Consider the following 26897-nt stretch of genomic DNA (forward strand, 5'->3'; position numbering starts at 1 on the left):
ACTACCTTTCTGAAGCCTGTATTTCGGTATGGGACTCAGACAAATAATACAAGAATAAAGCAATCTATAGTTATGGTGAATATTATGAAGCTAGTGGGGACGTGATCAAGAATAATGGTGGATGTGGAATGGGGATCAGGAACCATTTAGAATGGGTTTTACCCAAAGCTATTCTGAGCGATCTTTTTTCATTGCCCTGGAAGGAGGGGAGAGGAGAGAGCCGGCTGGGGAGCAGAAAATTCTCTCCAGGCAGAGTGTCCTGAATGTATGAAACCCTAAAAAGCTCCAGGAGGAGGCTCGTGTGGCTGGGTTCACGGATGAGGCTGGAGAGGAAAGTGGGGCCGGCTGCTACAGAGCATATGGCAGGCTATGGTAGGGAGTGAGTTTATTCTAGGTTGTAGAGGAGAGAGGCATATCTGATGTGGTCTATGCAGTATCTCGATTAGCATAGTAAAAGCCATGCTTCCAGGGTAATCAACTGCAGCTTGCTTACACATGCTCTCAAAGAGGTGACACTGGTACAAATCACGTGTACTTTGTTTTGAGTTTCCTGGAAAAAATTTTTCCATGATACCACATAATATTTAAGAGCATGTACTTGGCAGTCAAACATCTTGGGATTGGAATCCTGACTCTAGAACTTGTTTGTTAGCTGCATAACTTGGACAAGTTAAGTCATCTCTCTGAGCCCAGGTTTACTCATCTGTAAAACTGAGACCATCAGATTACCTACTGTACACTGACTCACCTGTTTCCTCTGGGGTTCCCTTCCATGAAGCATTAGGACAGATGAGGCAGTGTGGAGGCTGAAACATTGGTTTATGAACTATGGCATGGCCAAGACCACTAGAAAAGACCACAGGTCTGCAGAACATGAGACGGTCATTCTCAGATCCATTCTACTTTTTTTTTTTTTTTTTTTTTTTTTTGCGGTACGCGGGCCTCTCACTGCTGTGGCCTCTCCCGTTGCGGAGCACAGGCTCCGGACGCGCAGGCTCAGCGGCCATGGCTCACGGGCCCAGCCGCTCCACGGCATGTGGGATCTTCCCGGACCGGGGCACGAACCCGCGTCCCCTGCATCGGCAGGCGGACTCTCAACCACTGCGCCACCAGGGAAGCCCCGTTCTACTTATTATCTCATTCTTTTTCTACCGCTCCATCAATCTCCTTCCAAACTCTTAAAGAGAGAGCCTCACTTGAGATGAAGTAAGTTGAGCCTCGTTCTGCCCAGTCCCTTATTCCTGTTGATTTCACTTACACATGGCCTTTATTGTATGAGGCAGAGGTGGGCTGAGGGTGGGAGCTCATGACTAAGGAACCAAGGGTGGGGCACATGCAGTGTCCACTCTGCCAAGACCACAGAGCTGAGTGAGTAGATTCCAACTCTTGGTTCATCTCACCCTTAGGAAAAAGCATGTGAAGACTCTGCCGTCCGGTCCTCTCCTCGTATCTTCTGTTTCTAAAAGATATTGTACGGATTCTTAGCACAATGCCCTTAGTTTACTGACTGGATGGATAAGATCTGTATTAACTGAACCAGATGTATTTTCTTCGTTCTTAAGGGAGATTGGGAAGGGGTTTTTCCTAACAACAAAATCACATCCTTAATGTTCCCCAAAGGCTTATCGTGATCTGAGTCCTATTTTGCTTCTCAAGCCACATTTCTCACTGTACCCCAGTCTCTCATTCCTTGCCCTACCCAAACTGAGCTACTTGTAGTTTCCCATCCCCTGGGCTTTTGCATATGCTATTCGCTTTGTAAAACTCTTTTCTGCCATCATCTCCTGTTCCCATCCTTCGGTTTTTTGCTCAGAGGCCACCTTCTTTGGGTAGCCTTTCTTACCTTCCTAAACCTGAGTTAGCTGTACCTCTCTTTGTCCTCAGGACTCCTTGGGCTTACTTTTCCCATCTCTTTCCTCACTGATTATTGAGTTGCCTGTTGAAATATTTACTTGCCTCTTCTACTTTCATCTGTAAGCTCCACAAGTACAGGGACTTTAGCAGGTAACTGACATAGTTAGCAGGTAACTGACATAGTCACTAGTGCATTTCCACGTACTAGACATACCTGGCACATAGTAAGTCTCCAAACATCTGTGGAATGAATAAATGAACTCAACTACACACATGCGCGCGCACACACACACACACACACACACACACACGAAAAGAAGCAGCATCTTTAGTGTTCAACAAGATACCACCCTGTTCTCCTTAACAGGAAGAAGTTGGAGCCACTGCCACAAAATCTCTGAGTGTATACAAAATGGACCCACATCATTTGTGAAACTGGAATTATCTGATGAGGGATTAAAGATTTGGCCATAGAATTCAAGCAATCATAAATCTATATTCCTTCAAGGCTTAAGGTAGGATATTTGTTAGGTACCTTTCAGTTAGAGGAGGCAAGATTGGATTTTTGTGGTCTCCTCTGGAAGAGCCCTCACTGTAAACTCCTGGGGGCTAGGTTTATTTACCTCAGAAATATGTAACACTGTGATGACCTCCCATGGTTCTAGAAAGGCTGAACGCTATAGACAGGTGTTTGATCTACTAATCCATCTCCTATGGTTTACTATCAATTGAGTTTGGGACATGGAGGAAAAATGACTGCCCTTCTGCAGAAAAAATTTTTTTTAAGTTCTGGAAGGTATCACTGCCTCTTCCCAGTCAAACTGTCAGGACAGTGGTCACACTGCCCTTAATGCATCTTCTTCCTTATTGTGTGTGTGAAGGGAGAGCGAGAAGCCAGGGTCTGACTCCAGAAACCCAGAGAAAAGGAATCGGAAATGAATAAGGGATTACGATGGACAGCAATGGCTCTTTAGTATCTTTACAACATGTTTCTCAGGGAGAGCTATTATTTACTTTAGAAATAACAGAAGGAAATAAATTCTTTTCGCTTGTGAGTTCTGTAGCATCCTACTGGGTTCCAGGATTGACATGTGGGAATCAGAATGAACGATTTATTGTACTTAAAAGGCACAAAGTTGATTTTAAGTGAAAACAGCTATATTATTACAATGACCAAGACCCACTTTCCAGGCAGTTTGGGCCTTAATGTCCCAAGGTTACTTAAAAGAAGTTAGAGACCAGCAAAGACTTGAGCTATTTTATTATTGAGTAAAATGATGTTCACCATGCCAGGGAACTGGGCAATATTCAGTTACAAGACTGACTCAGGGAGAGACACTTAAATACAAATTTTTTTTTTAAGTCATGATTCTATATTATTTTCACCAATCTCCTTCAAGACCACTCCTCCTATCTCCATGGGAACCCGTATAATAAACAAAGCAGGTGGAGAGGTTTCTGATGCTATCCACTTGGAGTCTTGTCTTTCCTTGTTTTTGGATGTTACCAATGGGCCAGGAGCCCCACTTTTATCTTCCTCTCTTTGAAGCTCTTTCTCAGGGGAGACTAGAATTGTAACCTTAATTCACTATTATTTCTCAACAGAATCATAGCAACTTTGAAGTAAAAGAAAAGATCATCTGACTCACTCCCTCTAATATGTGGAATTTGGGCCCCAGAGAGTGTGAAAATAACTTCCCTAAATACTTCTTCCATTAGATGTATGCTATGGTCTGGTTCATGAAAATACATGATGTTTAATTGAAAATTTTCTATTATTGGGGTGGTAGAAATTTTCCTCTACCCTTGTAGGTTCTTCTGGCTGGTTTATGAATGAAATTGACATGAGACAGATTAACAGGAGAAAATCAAACCAAAGTTTAATAACATGTACACATGGGAGAGACCCAGGAAAACTGAATAACTCACCAAAATGGCTGGACCCCTCACCTTCAATAGCATCTTCAGCTAAAGACAAAAGAGGATGTTGGTGGGTAGTAGTTTGGGACTTCAAAGGGAGGGTGGGAGGGAGGGAGACGCAAGAGGGAAGAGATATGGGAACATATGTATATGTATAACTGATTCACTTTGTTGTAAAGGAGAAACTAACACACTATTGTAAAACAGTTATACTCCAATAAAGATGTTAAAAAAAATTAAAAAAAAATAAATAAAAACAGGAATGCAACTGTAATGAAATAGAAATGAAGCAAAATCGCAATGTCCAAATGCAAGGTGAAATCAGTAAACGTTTAATGAAGGACAAAAAAAAAAAAAAGGGAGGAGGGCAATCTGCATGGAGATGGAAAAGCAAATGTTTGGTAAATAAATGTTTGCTGGGCCGTGCAGAAGCGGGGGGTGGGGGGGACACAGAGTGGACGCTGATCTCTAGGCTGTGCTGAGTTTCTCCCATCACACCTAGTCATGTTCTTTGCAGATATCTCTGATGATAGCTCTATTCCAGGAACAGGCCCTTAATCTAAATTCTTTAGGCAGCTGAGAGAGAGGTAAAAAAAATTCCTGAGTGTTCTGGTTCTTAGAAATAATCAGCATAAATTAATCCTCATGCCAATGAGACATCTTTTGGGGCAGAAAATTTTGTTCCCCTACACTATCTTCTGGTAATTATCTGGGACTCTAATTTTATTTCAGTGTAAATTTTTTTTTAACAAGAGAAAGCAAGCAAGCACAAATCAGCTACTCATTGTCTTGGTTAATGAGTGTCATCTTTCAAAGTCAAGATGCTTATGTACATGGTGTTTATGCTTCTCTTTCAGTTTATTCGCCAGATCTCTTTTGACATCTACTTTTAAGAATATTCTGAGGGCTTCCCTGGTGGTGCAGTGGTTAAGAATCTGCCTGCCAATGCAGGGCACACGGGTTTGAGCCCTGGTCCGGTAAGATCCCACCTGCGGCGGAGCAACTAAGCCCGTGCGCCACAACTACTGAGCCTGTGCTCTAGAGCCCGAGAGCCACATCTAGTGACGCTCACAATTTTGGGGACTGTTTGGCAAACTACCCCGACTCAGGCAGAATCAAATTTCCCCTCTATCCACAAATGCTGTAACAGCAAGTAGGGAGAGATGTCTCTAAGAATACCGAGATTTGATTTGAAACCCATCATCATTAATAGAAATTGTGTTATACACTGTGATTAGATTCCTGGGCGAGGTCATGAAAGCTTATTTAACTTATGCTTTTGGTTTCTGTTAGTGTTCTTTCTGTATATATAAAAAAAAGTCAAACTTGCTTTTTAAAAAAGAAAGTTTTTAGCTTATGTATCTGAAGAATCCAGGCATAGGTCTCACTTCAAGAATGGCATAATCTAGGGGTCAACATGAAACACCAGAACCTAGTTTTTCTCTCTCCTTGGCTCTGCTTCTTTTGTGTGGACTCTGTTGGGGAGAAAGAAATTGTCCTCTACCCTTCTAGGTTCTTCTGACTGATCTAAGAATTAAATTGACATGAGACAGATTAACAGGAGAAAATCAAACTTTTAATAACAGGTATACATGGGGGAGACCAAGAAAAACTGAGTAACTCACCAAAATGGCCAAAGCCCTCACCTTAAATACCTTTTGTCTTCAGTTAAAGACAAAAGAGGATGTTGAGGGTGGAGAGAGTCCCTTATGGGAGGTTACCAGGAAAAGCACAGTAAACCTGGGTAAGGTTGTTAAGCAGATTCAAGTGATTGTCTTCTCCATTGACAAGTTTCTAGAGATTCGGTCATTATCCTCTTCCTGTACAGAGAGGGCGATACCCTTACAAATGAATATTTTCCTTACAAATGTAAATGTTTATTACACAGCTGTAACTAGTACTTGGTTTTCAGAGTTTTCCCCATGTCTACTGTTTCTTAGAAAATAATCAGCTTAAAATAATTAACATGCCAAAGAGATGTATTTGGGGGTGGCAAATTCTGCTCCCTTACAACTCTATTCTTACTCCCTCCTCCAAAGGAGGTAAGTTGACTGCTGCTGTTTCAGCCTACATTCTTCCAGGTTGAAGCAGAAGAGCAATCTCTCTTTTGAGATATAATGACTTGATTAGCTAGGGCTGGGTTATAGTTTCCATCCTTGGTTTGGAGGGAGTCTCCACTCAAAGCACATAACCTAGGTGTAAATAAGGGGATATAATTTCAAAAGGAAATCAGAATAAAATCACCAAATAAGAAGGAATGGTTGCTAGACAGCCAAAAAATGCCTACCCTGCTTGGCAAAATGATGCCTCCCTGGGTCTGTCCCGTTACTTTAAATTATGAATCTCTTGGTATCTTGGGTTAGCTTAGAAAATCAAAACGGTTTGGCTGTTGAAATCTTAAGAATTTGCTTCTCAAAACTGTGATTATCAAATTAGTAGCATTGGGGTCACCTTGTTAGAATTTGTTAGAAAAGCAGAATCTCAGACCTCTCCCAAACCTACTGAGTCAGAACCTGCATTGTAACGAATAACCAAGTAATTAGTATTTACACGGAAGTTTTTTCATGGCTATTTTGGGCTTTTTTTTTTTCTTCAAAATCACTGATTTTAAGCAATTTGATTATGAATTTCTTGGTGTAGGTCTATTCCTATTTCCTGAGCTTGGAGTTCATTGAGCTTTTTGGATCTACTGTCTCACTTATCAGATCTACCGTCTACTGTGGTGCTGGCAATTCAGGTATTTTCTTACTATGCCTAATTTATAAATTAAATTTTACCATAGGTCTGTATGTATAGGAAAAAGCATAGTATATATATATAGGATTTGGTACTCTTTGTGGTTTCAGGCATCCACTGGGGGTCTTGGAACGTATCCCCCCTGGATAAGGGGGGACTATTGTATGCACCAATCAGTACTCAGATGAAGACTTGAGAGAAACCCTCTGCACATCTCTGGAGTTCTCTCTCTGTGCAGCTCTCTCCTCGCCAGTACTCTGCTCTGCAAAGTCTAGCCACCTTGGCCTCCCACATTCTTCACTCTGTTGCCTCAGCGGGGCTCTGTTTGAATTCCTGCTTCCTGCACTGTGGCATCAAAACTCTTTCCAGATACAATTGCCAGGGCAATCACAGAACTCACCTGGTTTGTTTTTCTTCCTGTAGGGATCACTGTGCTGCCTATTGTCCAATGTCTTAATATTGTTGTTTCATATAGTTTGTCCATATTTGTAGTTGTTTAAGGCAGGAGAGTAAATCCAGTCCCTTTATTCCACCATGACCCAAATTGGAAGTTCCTGTATATACAAGTTTGAGAAATATTGTCTTAAAAGACTTCACCAGCCTCATTGTGTCCGCCTTACCCTATCCAGGGAATCATCCCCTAAGATTTTATGAATCCAAATACCATTTTTTTTCTTAATTTCTTCTCAGATGCTACCATTTTTCTGAAAAAAGGTTCTGACACCTTCTGCTCTGGGGACGGATCCTTGGTAAACCAAGATTTATGATATCACTAAGGAGTTCAATACTCCTCTTTGGAGAGCCTAAATACCTTAGTATTATATGTTACCAAGATTATTTTCTATTAGAGAAATATAGGAAATAAACTTGATGTTCTAAAGCAAACAGTTGGAGCAAGAGAAAAATCAAAAGAACATCAAAAAAGCCATTAGGCAAATGTGTGACCATTTGAAGCCATTTTGCTTTGAGATTAGGTTAGATAATGAGAAAAGGGCAGAACTTTGGGAGTGTTCTGCCCATTACTGGTATGAATTTTAGACTGATTCATTTCATATGAAACCCCAGTAGATACTAACAGCAGGTATCTGTGGGAAAAAGTGGCCTGAGTTTGAAATAAGTGATAAAAAAGGCTTTGGAACACAGCCCATTCATAAATGGCAGGCAACTTTACTTTCTCATACCCATGCATCCGGAAAATGAAGACTTTAGGCTTCCTTTGCATTTTGCATCCTTTCCTACATAAATAGGTAGGAACACCATTTGCGTTTCTCCACCTCTCTGCCACCACCCTTAGCAAGCTAACATCGTCTCCCACTTGGATTTTTGCAGTGGTCTTCTGAGTAGTCAGCTGGCTCATACTCTGAGTTTATTGCAGTCCTGTGTCCATACAGTCAGCCAGAGTCATCTTTTAAAAGCTTATCTCTGATCCTATTACTGTTGTCTAAATTCTTCTAATGGCTTCCCAACACATTTAGAGTGAAATCTAAGCTCCTTACCATGGCCCGTTCAGGCTTCTTTTCCAACTCATTTCTTTTTCTTTTTTTTGCGATACGCGGGCCTCTCACTGTTGTGGCCTCTCCCGTTGCCGGAGCACAGGCTCCGGACGCGCAGGCTCAGCGGCCATGGCTCACGGGCCCAGCCGCTCCACGGCATGTGGGATCTTCCCGGACCGGGGCACGAACCCGCGTCCCCTGCATCGGCAGGCGGACTCCCAACCACTGCGCCACCAGGGAAGCCCCTTTTCCAACTCATGTTGTATTGCTTGTCTCCTCTGCTCCAAGCATACTGGCTTGCTTCCTGTTTCTCTGTCAAGCCAGGCTCTTTCTTACCTCCAGGTCTTTGCATTTGTTGTTCTCTCTCCCCACATGGTCTTCATGTGTTGCTTTTCATGCCTGGCTCTTCCTATTTACTCTAAGTCAGAGCTCAAATTCTCTTTAGAAAAGGCTTCCTGACCACACTGTCTAATGTAGCCTTCCTCTAATTCTACCTTACTTTCTATCAAATCACTTTAATTTCCTTAATTATTACAAACTCATTTATGGTTTGGAATTATCTTGGTTTGTCTACTTTTCCTGTTAGAATATAAGCTTCATGAGGACAGATATCTTTGTCCATCCTGCTCACAGTCATACCATTATCCTAGAATATTGGTGGGCGCATGGCGGCTACTTAATGGTTATTGCTGAATGTAAGAAAGAACCTTTGATGAAAAAAATATTTAAGCTAATTTAATTGGTATTAAACAATTAATTTTTGAACCAATTTTTGTCAAATCTGACTGCCTACACCTCTAATTCTAGATTACTGGTGACTAAATTAGTTAAACATATCTTTGGCACTCTGACTATTCAGCTTAGTTAATGTGTAGGCAATTTTAATATATTTTGGTGTATGTTTTTCTTATATTTAAGAAACATGTTTTGGGTAAACTGGATCTGAGAATCTGTGATGAAAATATGAAATTCTTTTTTCAAAAGTAGATTCTTCTAGATTCCTACATTTGGAAACAAGTTGTAATAGGGTATCAGAATCTTAGGAGATTTAATATGTATGAAGGAATACATAAATATATGAGTGTGTATGTTTCAAACATATATTTACACATGCATGCATTACTCCTTTCCTAACAGTCATAATATATATGTAACTTTGATGTAAAGTCATGTGATATAATTTTACTTAAGGAAAACATAATTTAATTTCCTTTTGATGCCTTTAGTAGATATTAAATAAATGATCAGTTGTTATTCGTGAAGACAGTGTTTTTGAAATTTACATTGTGAACCGCTGGGGGTTTGTCAGAGCATAACAGCATGGAGGGGTTTCCCAGCACCAAGAAACTGATTCAGAGACAGGTTTCATTTACTTTTCAGGAATATATTTCTTTCTTCCTGGGATGTACATTTCATGGGACTGTGAAGAAGAAGATTACACTTCATGGAATGGAAGGCTGCACAGTCTAGTTCTAGGGTCCTTCATGCTATTTTGTGTGTGTGTTGTTTTCAATGCAAATGATTCACCAGTTGTGGTTGCCTGTTAGAGCAGAGAATCAACAGGGTCTTTCGGTAACCATGGAAGCCACTGGCTCTCGAATGAGTTATTTTTAGCTTGCTTCACTGAATAAATTTCTTTTACTTCCTAGGAGGAAAATAATGTAACAATATGAGACTTCAGTGATGGAAACAAGAAGCGATGTTGAGAAAGAAGGATCTTATATTGCCTTATTTTATTGATAATCCAAATCCTGGTCCATTTGACGTTTGGGAAGTTATACCAGTGAGTAGGCACTTAAAAAAAAGAAGTGAGAATTATCCAACAGCCTTTGGGTCTTCAAGTTTAGGAATCTAAGTTCTATCGTTTCTTCAAAATTTTTTTCCTCTACTAATCAGAATCTCAAAGGGAAGCCTCAAGTAAATCCTGCTAAATACTTCAATCAAAGAAACTAAGAAAGGAGTTACACCTCTGACTCCTGGGTCGATTAGGACATAGTGACATTTCTATAGGTTGTTTAATTCAGAGTTGGATCTCCCTTTCAGCCTCAGCTTAGGAAGGTGAAGAAAAAAAATGACTGTGATGAGCTAGCATTTCTAAGCAATAAACTCTTGCTTCAGTATTATCTAAGAAAACTGCATTGCTAGAAATTTCTAAAAACACTAATTATGAATTCTCCCCTGACCAAAGGACAAATTGTATACTGCTCCTGGAAATGCCTTGATTTTATTAATGTTATTATTGTTACTTATAGAATTTATGAAGGTGACCCAAGGGTACATTCATGGGCATTGGAAGATGCCTGGAACAAGCAGAAGACCAGATTCCTTTCTATAATAATTAGGTCAGCCAACACTAGAAAATGATTACATTTATATTATTTTTACTTTCACCTGAATAGTCTTTTTAATAGGACCTAGAAAAAATTGAATTTCAGACCTGTAAAGAGCCTTGAGCACAGGCCCTAATTCTCAAAATGAGAGGTAGTTACAACTCATAAAAACCTCCCATTTCTCTTGACATTGGATCCATTATTCTTTATGCCATTCACGAGTCTTATATCATGGTGGAGGAAAGGGGGGAGGGCTCAGTTAATATTAGTCATCTCCTATTTACACATAAAATGAAATCCAAACTTAACATGGCCAGCAACACCTAGGTTTCATTTCAAATGATTCCTGGGGATTCCTCTTTCCTTACCTCTTCTGCCCTTTGCCTCATCCATTAAGCTTCAGTGGACCAAACTTCTTTCCCTTTCCTGAAAATATCAAATTTGTTCTTTGCACTTTCTGGTGACCCTGCCAGAAAAGGCTTTCTCCTGATTTTGAATGGCTGGTTCTCATCTTTGGTAGGTAGACTTTTTAGAGGGTCCCCAAGATTCCCACCCTCTAGTGTACATGCTCTGTGTAATCCCCTCCTCTTGATTGTGAGTGGAAACAGTGAATGTGTTATATCACTCCTGTGATGATGTTATTCATGAGTTAACTTTGAGTTACTCAAAAGAGAGATTCATAGGTGGGCCTGACTTAATCAAGTGAGCCCTTTAAAAGAAGGTGAAGGGTCAGAGAGATGCTCTCCTGTTGGCCTAATAGAAAGCATGTTGTAAGAGGAGGGGGCTGCACAGCAAGGACCAGAGGGTGGTATCTAGGTGCTGAGAGTGGTCCCCAGACAACAGCTAGCAGAAAGTGGGGACCACAGTCATACATCCACAAGAAAATAAATCCTTCTGAGGATTGAGCCTGGAAGAGAATCCCAAGCCTCAGATAAGATCACAACCCCTGCCAACACCTTGATTTCAGCTTGTAGGACCCTGAGCAAAGTATTCAGCGTATCTGTACTTGGACTTCTGACTCACAGAAACTCTGAGACAGTAAATTTGTGGCAATTAGTTATGCGGCAGTAGAAAACTAGTACATCATCTTTCCTGTCTCAGCTCATGTCACTTCTTCCAAGAAGCCTTCCCTGAGCACTGTAATGCCCGCATTATTGTATTTTATTCTCTTAATGGCACTTCACAATTTAATTTGCTTACTGACTTGGCAGTTGTATTCCCCAGCACCTAGAGTGTTGTTTTACACACAGTAGGCTCTCAGTAAATATTTCTTGCCTGAATCACTGAATTCAAATTAGAGAGGTTTTATCAACTGCCAATGATTAAACTTCTAAATGATTCCCTGGACCACCAGGTGGCAGATAATTTAGAGAGTAAAGTAAATAGAATGGAAGAACCTTGGCCTGGTAACAGAACATCAATCCTCTAATGGCAGCATTGCCATCCAGACTTTAATCTAAGGCCATCTGCTTTTATTTTTCTTAACCTGGTCAGTTGGACACCACATCTGCCATCGCTGGTGTTCCCGTAGCCAAATTATATGATTAACTCTTTTAAAACAAGAGCTTAGAAACAGAATGGATTGATATTTTCATCTACTAAATGACCAGCCACAGAGTATTATCTTTACTACCCACTTTTGGTGCAGTGATTTTTTTTATTCCTACATGGTTCAACTTCTTAAGTGTGTATCTGGTTAATATGTTCTAAGATTTCCTTTCTTCACAATTTTGGAGCAGGAGTTCTTATGCTTTAAGAGAATGGACTATTATCATAATGTATCTCTCATCATATCATTGCTAACCTGGCACACTCATTGCTATAATACGTACCCAGACGACTGAGTGCCTAGCTCAGACTGACCCAGGTTTGTATGCAAGTGTTTCGCAGATGTGTGGAAACTCAGTAAAATGCGTAAGGGAGGAAGAATAATTGTCCCTCTATCCTTCTGACTTCTTGGCTGAGTTCCATGTAATAAAAGATAAATTTTAAAAAAAGATTAATAAGAGAAAAACAAAAGGAAGTGTATTAACATGTATGCTGCCCCAGAAAACTCAGTAACTCCCAGAGATGGTCCAAGCCACCACCTTAAATACCATCTTTAGTAAAGACCAAAAAAAAAAAAAAAAGAAAAACAGATGTTGGGGCTTGGGAAGACAGTTAAGGGGGATTACCAGGAAAACACAGTTAACAGGGGTTAGCTTTGTTATTCAGATTAAATTAGTGCCTTCTCCATTAATATTTTCTTGTGATTTAGGCTCATTCTTCTCATCCTGGTACACAGAGAGAAATACCCTTACTAATGGAGATTTCTTTTATAAATGTAAGTTTTCCTTACTTAAGAGTAATTTCTACTCTGCAGAGCTTCTCCTATGTAGGCTGTTTCTCAAAAATAATCAGCTCAAAATAACCTTTATCCTTGTTAAAAACAAAATTCAACCGGGTAAATTTGAAGACCTAATTGGCTTTATTCAGTGACTCGTGAATCAGGCAGCAACCTATCTAATAAACAGAAGAGCCCTCAGAGGGGTTCTATACAGTAGAAGAGTTTTATAGGCAGGAGGAGGGTGGGGCAAGGAAGCTTTTAGCCAAAGAAAAGAAAGAATTGTTTCAGGCCAGGTCATCTTTCATCATCTTTTTTGGGGGAGGGCAAGGTCTATCATGCAGATTACCTCTTCTTTCTTTGACTGGTCCTGGGGGTTGGTGGGGAGGGATGAAGAGGGCCCATGTGACAGATTGCCTCATTGGTGCTGACCAGAAAATTCCAAACTGGCAGATTAAGATTACATTCCTGGTGAGGGCTGAAAGTGTAATTAAGTCAGATGTTAAATCTAGGATTTGTATCATGGGCTTTAGCACAAGTGACACCATTTTGGACATGTGCTTGCCTCTTTAACATGCTAAAGAGGCACATTCTGGGGTGGCATATTCTGCTCCCCTTCATGTAAAAGTCATGAACACAGAGATCTTTGTTTTGTTTTTGTTGTACCCTTATCTCCTGGAATAGTGACAGACATATAACAGGTATGCAATAAATAGCTTTGAAGAAATGAATGGATATGTAAAGAGTCTCTTACTACCCTGTTACCAAGTTGTGGCAGATCTCCTGCTTTGTACAGTGCCTTTGAAGCCGAATCTGGCCTCTGTTCCCTGACACCAAATTAAATCTTGGAGACAGAGTTTTAGGTGAAGTAAAAAAGAATAGCTTTATTGCTTTGCCAGGCAAAGGAGGCCACAGCTGGCTAATGCCCTCAAAACTGTGTGTCCCGACCTGGAGGGGGTAGTGAGGAGTTTTCTAGTAATGGTTCAAAGAGGGCGAGATCAGCTCGTGGACATTCCTCTGATTGGTTGGTGGTGAGGTAAGTGGAAGTCAGCACCACCAACCTTCTGGTTCCAACCGGTCTGGGATCTACGCGTGCTTGTGGGCACCAGACAGAACTTCTTCCACCTGGTGGGAGTTTCAGTATCTGCAAAACAGCTCAAAGATATCATTGTGTGTATCCCTTGAGGGGAAACCAGGACCCTGACCCAAGGCTGAACTATTGTTTCTTTGGACATTCCCCCCCTTGTCTCAACATCTCCTTCCTTCCCTAATTAACATGTTTGAACGTGCCCGTTGGAACTCAGGGAAGATCATGGAGGCTGAATGAAGCCTATTTCCTGTAATCAAGAAACGGGGGACACAGAAAGGCTTTTGTGCCCAGGAGCCCCACAGGGTCCTGCTCGGTATCACCTCCTAAAGGAAATCACCCTTTTCCATTTGGAAAACGTGATTATTCAAATCCCCTTCAAATGTTGTCTCCTCGGATGATGGTTGTAAGGACGGTTATTTCTGTCATCCTTTATTGAACAGCTACTCTGTGCCTGGTATTGTGTGAGGTGCTGAGGACATGAAGGTAGTTAGGACTCTTGCCCAAAATGAATTTACAGTCTTGCAGTTTTTATCTATTACCAGCTGCTTTCAAGAAGGGGACATAATGTAATTCTAATAAAGAAGCAAAGGGTCATGGAAATATAGGTCCTGGGAATCCTGAAGATGGTCTTAGTGAGTGTCTGGGTTTGTAATATTTCTTTTTCCATGCCTTTGTTAGTTAAGGTGATGCTAGTTGCTGAAACAGATAAGCCTCAGTGACTTAGCATAATAGAAATGTATTTCTTGCTCATGTAATTCCCAAAATAGGTGTTCTGGAGCAGTTGGCAGTTTCATCCAAAGCTAAGAGTTAGGGATCTAGGCTCCTCTAGTCTTGTAGATGTGCTATCTTCAAATTCTAATGTTGCTGCTCAAGGGGAAAGAAAGATCTCATGTATCAGACCTGGAAGTGCCACAAATTGCTTCTGCCCATGATCCATTGAGCAGAGGTAAGGTACATGGTCACACTTAACTGCGAGGAAAATATAGTGATGTAGTAAATGTACATACGAAGTACATTTATGCAGAACAAGAAGAGCTGATTTCCATTTATCAGGCTAAAGGAATTTTAATAATTTTCTTCTTTGAAAAGTTCAGGCTGGTATTTTTTAGTTAAAAAAAATTGCCTCAAGGATTGAGACAGTTTGAATGGTTTTTTTTAAGGGAGGAATATTGTTATCATCATAATAAACTAAAATACAGAAAATTGTCAGCCATTCTGACAAAAACAAACACTCTAAGATACTTTTAAACGTGTAGTGAATGTAGTAAAGAAAATGTAGTAAAGACATGTTCCAGGAGGAAAAGGAGCGAGGTTTGGTGAATAGCCAGCAAGGGTGTCAGACAGATTCTCTGGTGTTAAGGAAATTTCCTGAGAGTGTCTACACTGGCTCTGTTATCCATGTGGAGGGATAAAGAGCCAGGAGTCAGAATAATTGGGCTTTGTTTTTCTATTATCAGCCCGTTGACTTTTTTTTTGTACTTACACTCTCTGGGCTTCTTAGATTTATGCAAAATGGGAACAAGTCACACACATCATATATTTGTCGTGTATTTGTTTGGAAGATTGGATAAAATAATGACTATGGAAGTATGTTGTGAAGTGCAAACTGCAGTATAAATGCAAGGTGGTACCTCTCTTTTACTCCTCATCACTGTCACCATTAAGATCACAAAATATTAGGAAAAGACAGCAGGCAAAGTGGGGATGTCCAATTTGGCCTCAGGTTTCCCTTGTACCGCTTGTCTCTCACCCTCTAGATTCATACTGAAATCCTTCTAATAAGTCATGCCCTCTAATAATCATGCCCACATCAATCATTCATTCCCTTGCCAAAGACTTATTGGGGGACTAACAGTAAAAAACTATCATTACCTTTTTTTGAGCTCTGACTCTGTGGCTGGCACTAGACTATGTATGCATTTTACCCACACGATCTCATTTGATCCTCCCTCACAACAACTCTAGGAGGCAGATTCTATTCTCACCTCTTGTTTTTACAGATAGAAAAACCAAAGCTCACAGAGGTGAAGCCAATCATTTGAAGTCTCATAGCTCAACACTGGCAGTCTGACCCCAGAGCCCATGCTTGTGGCTCCTGTACTCCTTTGGCTTTTCATGTGGCTGTCGTGTGCCAGGCACATGCCAGGTAGCAAATGCTTCCATGGTGAGCAAGAAAATGTGATTCCTGACTTTGAGGAGCTTTTATCCTGGCTCTCAACAGCCTTCAGGCCCTTACCCACACTTGTGCCAGCAATGGTCTCCCTGTAACACCCTTTACCCTTTCTCAGCCTAGCTGGTTTCTCCTTACCCTGAAGACTCAGGTCAGGCATCACTTTCTGCAGACCTTCCTGAACGCCCAGGGAGTGCCTAGAAGGGTTCTCCCATATGCTCCTGAGCATAGGCAGTACTTCCTAGTGGTTAAAGTCCTGGGTATGGATAGAGGGAGACCGTCTTATCTCAAATTCTGGCTCCATCACTGCCAAACGATGTAATCTTGGGTAGTTTTCTTCATTGCTCTGGGTCTCAGTTTCTCTATGTGTAAAATGGGATTGTTACAAGAATGAAATCAGATGATACATGTTAAACAGTTTGGCACTTGCATGGTAAGTGCTTAGTTAAATTAGTTAACTCTCTTTAACTACCATTATAAAAGACTGATCAATCACCATATAACAATCTCATTTCTTCCACTTGCCCGGGATTGCAGGGCCTCCTGTAAAAGAGAGGGATGCTGACTTGTAATCTGCCTTCAATTTCGAAGATCTGGAGTTTGAACTGAAAGATCAACATCTCCAAACCCAGAATGCTATCTTGAGCTAAACATAGACAAGTTCCATGACTTGACCAAAGCCTTCATTTTTGGTAATGTTGCACCCTTAATGAACACACCCAGCTCCACAGAAACACAGGGCTGATTTATGATTTTAATCACATCAGCCTTTACTGATCTGCAGTGAAGAATAATTAGGTGGTGGCTGGTAGAGAGAATGGCACTATACTCAGCCGGGGGGGGAGTTCTTCTAGCATTTCAGTTCCCTTGCTGAGACAGCTTTGCTTCCTTTCCATTGTTGCTCAGAAGTTGAACCTGATGGGTCTCTGTGGGAAGCATAGTCATCTCTTTCTCTGCACCTTTTCTCCCAGGCCCAGGCATGTTTATAGTCTCCAGGTGACAATGAGACATGTCTGGGTAACAAATTAGCCAAAACAGAACATTGAGAGACTTGTGGAACACATACAAATTTCAGTCGGTTAAAGGTCAGTGTCCAATAAATTGACTCTGAGCAAGGCTTTTTCTCCCAGGGTTTGGAGTGCTGCAGAGCTTAATCTTGGATCTCCTAGGGTCTATAAAGGAAGCAGCAGAATATCAGTCTTCGTTTCACTCCAAATGCATACGTGTTCTCAGCTCCAGAAAAATCTCCATTTTGTCCACTGGAAGCTTTGGTTCACTCTTTTCTCCCCTGTTGTGCTTAGAAGCCCGAGTCTGCCTATAAGCTACATGGGTACATACCTTCAATTAAAGTCTGGAAATTTAGAAGAAGAAGAAAAAAAGACTCCTTGGTTGTTGTTATCTGAAATTTAAAAATATGCACTATAAAGAATGTGGCAACTTTAAAATGCAGCTGCATATTCTTTGACATCTCTCCCATGGAGAGATGGGGTCTATGTCACCTCTCCTTAAATCTGGGAAGGTCTTTGATAGATTGAACCTATAAAAAGTGGTGCTAGATGACTTCTGAGTCTAGGTCTTAAAATACCATGAAGTTTCCACCTTGCTCTTGGAATGTTAGCTCTTGGAACATTTGCCCTTGGAATCCTAAGCCTCTGTGTAAGAACTTTGACTACTCTTAAGCCTCTGTACTGTGAGGAAGCCTAAGCCTCAAGGAACAGCCTCCCGATGCTCCAGTCAATAGTTTCAGCTGAAACTAGCTTCTGTGTCATCCCAGCCCAGGTGTCAAATGTGTTGTGAGTAAGAAAACCCAGATGATTCCAGCCCCCAGTTGTTTAAGTCATATCCAGACATCTGAGTCACCTCAGCCACGCATGTCTTCCAAACAGAGGCTCAGACATTGAGGAAGAGAGACAAGCCAGCCCTATTATTCCTGTCCAAAATCCTAACCTACAGGATCCATGGGCATAATAAAATGGTTGTTGCTTTCTGTCGCTACATTTTTGGATTGTTTGTTATATAGCAATAAATAGCTGGAACAGTGGTTTTCATGGAGTTATCCCACAAGTGCCAAGTAAGAGAAGCAGGGTAACTGCAAGCCCAGTTGAAAAAAGATGACAGGAATCATGGAATCATTAGAATTTAAGAATTATAAGGATCCTAAGTGTCATCTAGTAATTTACGGCCTTCCAGTTGCTATTAATGTGAATTTTCTGTTTAACATCTTCAAGCAGAGATAATTTATTTTTGCTTACCTACTTTCACTGTTAAGGAACTCATAACTTCATGAAGCATCCTCTCTTGCAGTACACGGGATGCACAAAGAAAGATGTTTCTCCTGCTAGATAGAGATGGTTGGTGACAGAACAAACACATCTGCCTGAGAGAAAGTGACTTCAAGAAGAGACTCCACCTATACAGGTTGGTGCTTATGAAAAAAACGGCAAATACTATGACACCTGCTGTTTGGACTACACAGCTGGAATTTGTCACACATATGCTGCTGCCTTCTTTTATTCAAAAGGCTTTTTGTAATGTGTAATTCATGATGTGATATTTCATTCCAGTGGTAAAGGATAGGAAGAAATCAAAACTAATCAGGGTAATGTTCTTAGAAGTGTAAAGACTGGTGTATAGGCTCAAAGGATGTCTGAGGCAGGAAGAGAAGTCATATCTCATCACAAGATGAACGTAAATAAACAGTGCAATGCACGTGCAGAAAATGCTACTTCATTCTGCAGTAGAAAAGGTAGAGAGGTCACAAGTGCCAGGTGATTTACTGTTCTGAAAATACATCAAATCCCATTTGAGGAATTGCCTTCAATTCTGGGAATTCTATTTAAGAGGGATAGTGATAACCTAGACATTTTTCAGAAGATGTCGACAAAGATATCTTTGTTCACAAGGTGGAGAGAAGTCTAGAAACTGTGTCATGTAGAATATAATGGAAGAGTCTAGACATGTTTAACAAAAAGGAAAATATTGGGTGGGCCAAAATGTGCCTTCGGTTTTTTAAGTAAAAATAAAAGACACATTTTTCATTTTCACCAAGAACTTTATTGAGCAACATATTCACCCTTTTGTTCCACTACCTTCTGCCGTTTTTCAGACAACTTCTTAATTCCATCTTCCCCAAACGTTTTATCTTTTTGAGCAAAGAACTGTTCCAGGTAACTTTTATAGTCTTCCAGGGAATTTAAATTTTTTCCATTAAGAGAACTTTGTAAAGACTGAAATCAATGGAAATCCGAAGGTGCAATGTCTGGTGAATACGATGAATGAATCAGAACTTCCCAGCCAAGCTGTAACAGTTTTTGCCTGATCATAAAGGAAACATGCAGTCTTGCGTTATCCTGATGGAAGATTATGCGTTTTCTGTTGACTAATTCTGGACGCTTTTCGTAGAGTGTTGCTTTCAGTTGGTCTAATTGGGAGCAGTATTTGCTGGAATTAATCATTTGGTTTTCCGGAAGGAGCTCATAATAGAGGACTCCCTTCTAATCCCACCATATACACAACATCACCTTCTTTGGAGGAAGACTGGCCTTTGGTGTGGTGGTGGTTCATTTCACTTGCCCCACGATCTCTTCCATTCTGCATTGTTGCACAGTATCCACTTTTCATCACCTATCACAATTTGTTTTAAAAATGGAATGTTTTCATTACGTTTCAGTAGAGAATCACATGCAGAAATATGGTCAAAAAGGTTTTTTTTCGCCTAACTTATGTGGAACCCAAACATCAAAGAGATTCACATAACCAAGCTGGTGCAATGATTTTCAATGCTTGATTTGAATATTTTGAGTATGTCGGCTATCTCCCGCATGGTATAACATTGATTGTTCTCAATTATTGTTTCGATTTGATCGCTGTCAACTTCAACTGGTCTACCCCACTGTGGAGCATCATCCAGCGAGATATCTCCAGCACGAAATTTCGCAAACCACTTTTGACATGTTAGATCAGTCACAGCACCTTCTCCATACACTGCACAAACATTTTTGTGCATTTCAGTTGTGTTTTTACCTTTCTTGAAATAATAAAGCATAATAAGCCAAAAATGTTGCTATTTTTCTTCCATCTTCAATATTAAAATGGCTACACAAAAACTCACCAATTTTGATGTCTTTTTAAAAAATACATGCTGATATGATGGCTGTCACATACAATCTAACAAAATTGTTTCAAATGAAGTTAAAGACAACTAAATGCTACTAGAGCCATCTTACAGAAAAACCCGAACGAACCTTTTGGTCCACCCAATAATGTGGGATGATATGATGACAGCCTTCAAATACTTCAAGGGTGCTATAAATAGTCAGGAGTTGAATTTCTATCAACTCTATTCTTAGCATCTTAGTCTGGGCCTCCATCGTTGCTTGCCTTGACCCCTGTATCAGGTGTCTCACTGGTCTCTCTGATTTCCTTCTGCCTCCTTCAACCAGGTTTCAACAAATGCAGATGTAAGCTATTAAAACTGCAAGTCAGATCACCACAATCCCTTGTTTACTACACTTCAAACTTCTCATTGAACTTAGAATGAAGTCCACATTTTCCCCCATATCCTATGGTGGTCCCCACCTCTGTGAGATCCAGAGATTCCATATTATAAACAGATATTTTAAATCACCCCCTTTACTCTCTTGTAATGAATTTTACAGATAATATAATCTACCTGATCACTCACTTTAAAAAATAGAATTATTTTATGTAATAACAAACAACATAAAAGCAGTTTTTTTCAGTTTTATTGAGAAGTAATTGACATACATCACACTGTAAGTTTAAGGTGCACAGCATTATGATTTGATTTGCATATTTTGTGGAATGATTACCACGATAGGTTCAGATAACATGCATCATCTCGTATAGATACAATAAAAAGAGAGAAGAAAAGAAAAAAGGAAATATCTCCTTGTGATGAGAGCTCTTAGGGTTCACTCCTTTAACAGCTTTCCTATTTATCATACAACAGTGTTAGATATCATCATCATGTCGTATATTACATTCCTAGTACTTATTTAGCTTGTAACTGGAAGTTGTTACCTTTTGACCACCTTCCTCTAACTCCCATCACTCTCTGTCTCTGGTAACCACCAGTCTGATCTCTTTTTCAGAGTCTGAGTTTTATTTATTTTTTTAATTCCACATATAAGGGAGATCATACAGTATTTGTCTTTGTCTGACTTATTTCACTTAGCATAATACTTTCAAGGTTCATCTGTGTTGTCACAAGTGGGAGGATTTCCTAGTTTTTATGGCTAAATAATATTTCAGTGTGTGTGTGTATGTGTATCACAACTTCTTTATCCATTCATGCATCAGAGAACACTTAGGCTGTTTCCATGACTTAGCTATTGTAAATAATGCCGCTGTGAATATGAAGGTGCAGATATCTTTTTGAGTTAGTGCTTTTATTTCCTTTGGCTATATCCATGAAGTGGAATTGCTAGATCATGTGTTAGTTCTATTTTTAATTTTTTAAGAATCCTCCATACTGTTTTCCATAGTGGCCATACAAATTTACAATCCCAGTAACAGTGTGCAAGGGTTCCCTTTTCTCCACATCCATGCCAGCATTTTTTATCTTTTTTTGATAATGGCAATTCTAACAGGTGTGAGGTAATATCTCATTGTGGTTTTGATTTGCATTTCCCTAATGACTAGTGCTGTTGAGCTTCCTTTCATGTACCTGTTGGCTGTCTTCTTTGGAAAAATGTCTATTCAGGTCCTTTGTCTATTTTTTTCATTGGCTTATTTGATTTTTTTCCTATTGAGTTGTATAAGTTCTTTATGTATTTTTGGATGTTAATCTATTATCAGATATATAGTTTGCAAATATTTTTTACTATTCTGTAGGTTGTCTTTTCACTTTGTTGGTTTCTTTTGCTGTATAGGAGATTTGTAATATGATGTAGTCCAACTTGTTTACTTTTTTTTTTTCTTTTGCTTGTGCTTTAGGTGTCATATCCAAAAAATCATAACCAAGATCCATCTCAGGGTGCTTTATTCCTATCTTTTCTTCTAGGATTTTCATGATTTTGGTTCTTATATTTAAATCTTTAATCCATTTTGAATTAGTATTTGTGAGTAGTGTAAGTTGGGGGTCCAGTTTCATTATTTTATATGCAAGTATCCCATTATGCTAGTACAATTTCTTGAAGAGACTGTCTTTTCTTCATTGACTATTCTTGGCTCCCTTGTCAAATATTAGTTGACTGTATATGCTTAGGTTTATTTCTGGGCCCTTGATTCTGTTCCATTGGTTTATTTATCTTTTATGCCAGTCTGTTTTTATGTTTTGATGACTATAACTTTATAGGATAGCTTGAAATCAGGAAGTGTGATGCCTCCTGCTTTGTTTTTCTCTTTCAGGATTTATTTGGCTATTCAGAATCTTTTGTGGTTCCATATACATTTTAGCAGTGTTTTTTCTTACTTCTGTACAAAATGCCATTGGAATCTTGAAAGGGATTGCATTGACTCTATAGATGGCTTTTGGTAGTATTGACATTTTAACCATATTAATTCCTCCATGCCATGAAGATGGTGTACCTTTCCATTTATTTGTGTCGTTTTTGATTTTTTTCATCAATGTCTTATAGTTTTCAGAGTGGAGATCTTTCACCTCTTGGGCTAAAGTTACTCCTATGCATTTTATTGTTTTTGATGCTATTGTAAATGAGATTGATTTCTTTATTTCTTTCTCAGAAAATTTATTATCATTGTATAGAAATGCTACTGAGTTTTGTGTGTTGGTTTTGTATCCTGCAACTTTACTGAAATTGTTTATTAGATCTAATGGTTTTTTGGTTGAGTCTTTACACTTTTCTATATATAAAATCATGTCATCTGCAAATAGAGCCAATTTTACTTTTTTCTTCTCAATTCTGATACCTTTTATTTCTTTATCTTGCCTGATTGCTGTATCTAGGACTTTTAGTACTGTGTTGAATAGGAGTGGTGAGAGTGGGCATCCTTATCTTGGTCCTGATCTTAGAGGAAAAGCTTTCTACCTTACACTACTGAGTATGATTTTAGCTGTGAGCTTGTTATATATTGCCTTTATTATGTAGAGGTATGTTCCTTCTATGCCTAATTTGTTAAGGGTTTCTATCATGAATGGATGTTAAATTTTGTCAAATGCTTTTTCTGTATCTATTGAGAATATCATATGATTCTTTTCTATCATTCTATTAATGTGTCTTATCATGTTGATTGATTTGTATGTGTTGAACCATCCTTACATCCCAGGGATAAATCCCACTTGGTTGTGGTGAATGATCCTTTTAATGTGCTGCTGAATTTGGTTGGCTAGTGTTTTATTGAGAATTTTGGCATCTTTATTCATCAAGGATATTGGCCTGTAGTTTTATTTTCTAGTAGTGCTTTTTTTTGCCCCGCCACCCCCCAGGTTTTGGTATTAGGATGATGCTGGCCTCATAAAAGAAGTTTGAGTGTTCTCTCATCTTTGACTTTTTTGAAGGAGTTTGAAGAGAATTGGTGATAATTCTTTGTAAATATTTGGTAAAATTCACCAGTGAAGTCAAGAAAGTGATTTTTTAATAATGGAATATGTATTTCAGTATGTACATCCATAGGCATAATTACACTAGAAGACATAAGAAAGTAAATGCTTGCATTTATAAGGGGAATTGCCAGGAATATGTGAATGACAAATGCAGATTGATACACATTTGTGCTTTGACTAGTGACTCAAATACTCAAGCAGCATTGCTACTGGTAACATTATATCCTGAAATGTTGTTGGTACTGTTCAGGATAAAAAAGTACATGCTTCCTTCAGTTTATAAGGTATGTGTATTTCTGGGAAATTTAGGAGTTATTAAAACTTCTTTTAAAAATATTGTGTTATGATGCAAAAATGGATTTAGGTTCTAGGCTCAGAAAATTATAAGCAGCATTTTATCTAAATGAATGTCTACTGAGACATTAGAAAGTCATGTAGGATGAATGACAGCTCTTTGATGTGTGGACCATCTTGTGTGATACAGAAAGCCCAGCAGTTCTGGATTCCAGCTTCTCGATGTCAGGAGGGAGTTTCTGTCATTGTCACTAACAAAAAACACCCCAACAGAGTTCCAGAAATGCCCAAAGGGTTGGCTAGATCCACGGTTCCCTCAGGGAACCCTTGCCCAATGATATCTGGGTCCTATCTTCTCTAGTTGTGTCTTCTACCAATCCTCCCCCGCTCACGTGCTCCAAACTCATTGCGTTCTTTCTCTCTCTTAAAATAAGGAGTAGTTGAATTTACATTTTCTACGTCTTGGACAGTTGTGTTACCAAATTTGCCCTGTCATTGAGGTGTCAGCTTGAATGTCACTTTTTCAGAGAAGCAATCACAGAGCACACTGGCTCCAGTTGTATCTCCATTTGCATCACTACTCTTTTACCCTGTTACACTTTCTTTGTAGTTTGATAGCACTTAATACTGCCTGAAAAGAAAAACATTTTATTAATTTATGTGCTCATAGTCTATTCCCTTTTCCCATTAAAATATAAGCCCTAGGAAGGCAGGAACTCTTGTCTGCTACCAGCTGTATTCTCAGTGCCTAGGAAAATGTCTGGTACATATTATTTCTTGAATAAGCTAGTAACTTGTCCCTTGCTCCCCTCAAGACAAACTCCAAGCTCTTTCACATGACACTTGAGGACTCTCAACATCTTGCTCAGCTTATATTTCTCCATTCTTTACTCCTATCACTCACTAATCTTTTTTTTTAATATCGTTTCTCAAATATGCCATGCCATTTACTGTTTCATTCTTTTGCATGTTGTGTTTCCTCTTCCTGGAATTGAGCTAAGATGAGACTCCCTCAATTTCCTCCTCCCTCCCATTCTTTGGAGGATTACACACCCTTCCTTTGGATACACGCTTTGCATAGTTGGCCGTGCAACTATGCTTATACAGGAAATCACATTTGTTGGTGTATGCCTCTCTTTCCAACTATACTTTGAGCTTATTGAGAGTAGAGACCACTTCTTAATCATGTTTATATGCCCAGTGGTCAGTATGGTACCTGACATAGAATAAGTCACAGAATTCTATTTCGTTATGTCAGAGTTGGATTATCATCTCAGCTACTTGAGAACATTTGGAATTTCAATTCTGTCATTGATTTCATTGATTTTCCCCAGTATCATATCAACTATAAATTTGTTAAATATGCGCAAATGTTAAAGACCTCCCAGGGGCACATAAAAGTAGGTTAATCCCTTGAAATTGCAGTGACAGAATGCTTTTAAGATCACTTTGTTGTTATTGATATTTCCTGAGTATGGGGTGCTGGTCACATTTCTAAACTTTCTGTGCATTTTCTCATTGAAACCTTCAGCAACTCAGTGGTAAGAGTTACTTCGTTACTTAGAGTAAACATGACCAGGTCACTGCTGGTAAGTAGAAGAACATAATTAACCTTAATGTATGTGACCCCAGAGCTCAAGATTTTAACCACTATGATAGGTCTTTTCTATGCCATTTCTGTATTTCTTAGACTCAACCATCCTTGAATCTGGCTGGAGAAGAGTTAATAGAGATATTATAAAGTTAATCCTATTTAATCAGGATAAAGAAGATTTTAGTCCCTCCTCCCCACAAACAAGACCATACTCTTTTGTTAATTATTGCTTTTTCTCCTCCTTTCTTTCTCTCAGGGAAGCTCAGTTTATTATGGGTCATTGTGGATGCAACTAAGTTAATGACAATTGATGTTCATCCCCTGCATCTCATGTTAGTGGCTCTGTATCAGCATTCATTCCTCTTGAAGTGGGCATGCCCCTCTCCATCACTTTTCTTGTATCAGCCGAGGTTTTGCCTTACCCAGTGAACTTCTATTCACTCTGAATAGCTATTCAACATAATTCCTCACTGTCCGAAGCCGCAAGTTCATCATGCATCTGGACCCGGTGTCCTTGTTAACCACAGTAATTGCTCACCACTCATGAGCTGTGAAAAATAGAGATGACTCATCTCATCACTCAGGTTGCTCACCATCTGAGGGAGGTTGCTAGGAGTGTTAAGATTCACATAACAGAGACCGTGGGGCTAGCAGTGGAACACGCAGCAGAACTGCAAGTTTTGGATCTCTGCTTGTGATTACTATTTTCCTGAGTTGGCAAATTGGTTTGGACTCTGTGGCTCTTGTTTGTTCACAACTTCCCTGGGAGCTTCCCGAGTGTAATCTGAAACTAGACCCCATACATGGAGGGCAGGGAGAAACCAAAGAAAGAGGCAGACCACTCCAGATTTGTAGGTGGCAGGGTTAACGAACAAGGGAATGAATTTACGAGGCTTGTCATGGGTGGCTGCAAGATGAGTAGTTTTCTGCACCTCAGTCAAATCTTAAAAGTTTACATAGAAGACTTAACTGGGTTCAGTTACACACAAAGTCCAGATGATCTCAACACCACATGACTATCTCCAGGCTGTGTCCTTGGCAGCTTCCAGCGTAGAGAAGGCAAATGAAGCACACATTCCAAGAATGGGTGTAGTGGGTGAGGAGCCACTGATGCTCAGGTCCAACTTGCGAGTCAAACCAGCAGTCACATCGTCTTTAAAAAAAAAAAATTTATTTATTTATTTATTTATTTATGTATTGGCCGTGTTGGGTCTTTGTTGCTGTGCGCAGGCTTTCTCTAGTTGCAGCGAGTGGGGGCTACTCTTCGTTGCGGTGCACGGGCTTCTCATTGTGGTGGCTTCTCTTGTTGCGGAGCACAGGCTGTAGGCACACAGGCTTCAGTAGTTGTGGCACGTGGGCTCAGTCGTTGTGGCTCACAGGCTGTACAGTTCAGGCTCAGTAGTTGTGGTGCACAGGCTTAGTTGCTCTGGGGCATGTAGGATCGTCCCAAACCAGGGCTTGAACTGGTGTCCCCTGCATTGGCAGGCAGATTCTTAACCACTGCACCATCAGGGAAGCCCTGTCACTTCTTCATGATGATGTCTGCCAACATGCTCGCATCTCCA

The sequence above is a fragment of the Physeter macrocephalus genome, chromosome 8 (assembly GCF_002837175.3).
Source record: "Physeter macrocephalus isolate SW-GA chromosome 8, ASM283717v5, whole genome shotgun sequence".
NCBI classification, from domain to species: Eukaryota; Metazoa; Chordata; class Mammalia; order Artiodactyla; family Physeteridae; genus Physeter; species Physeter macrocephalus.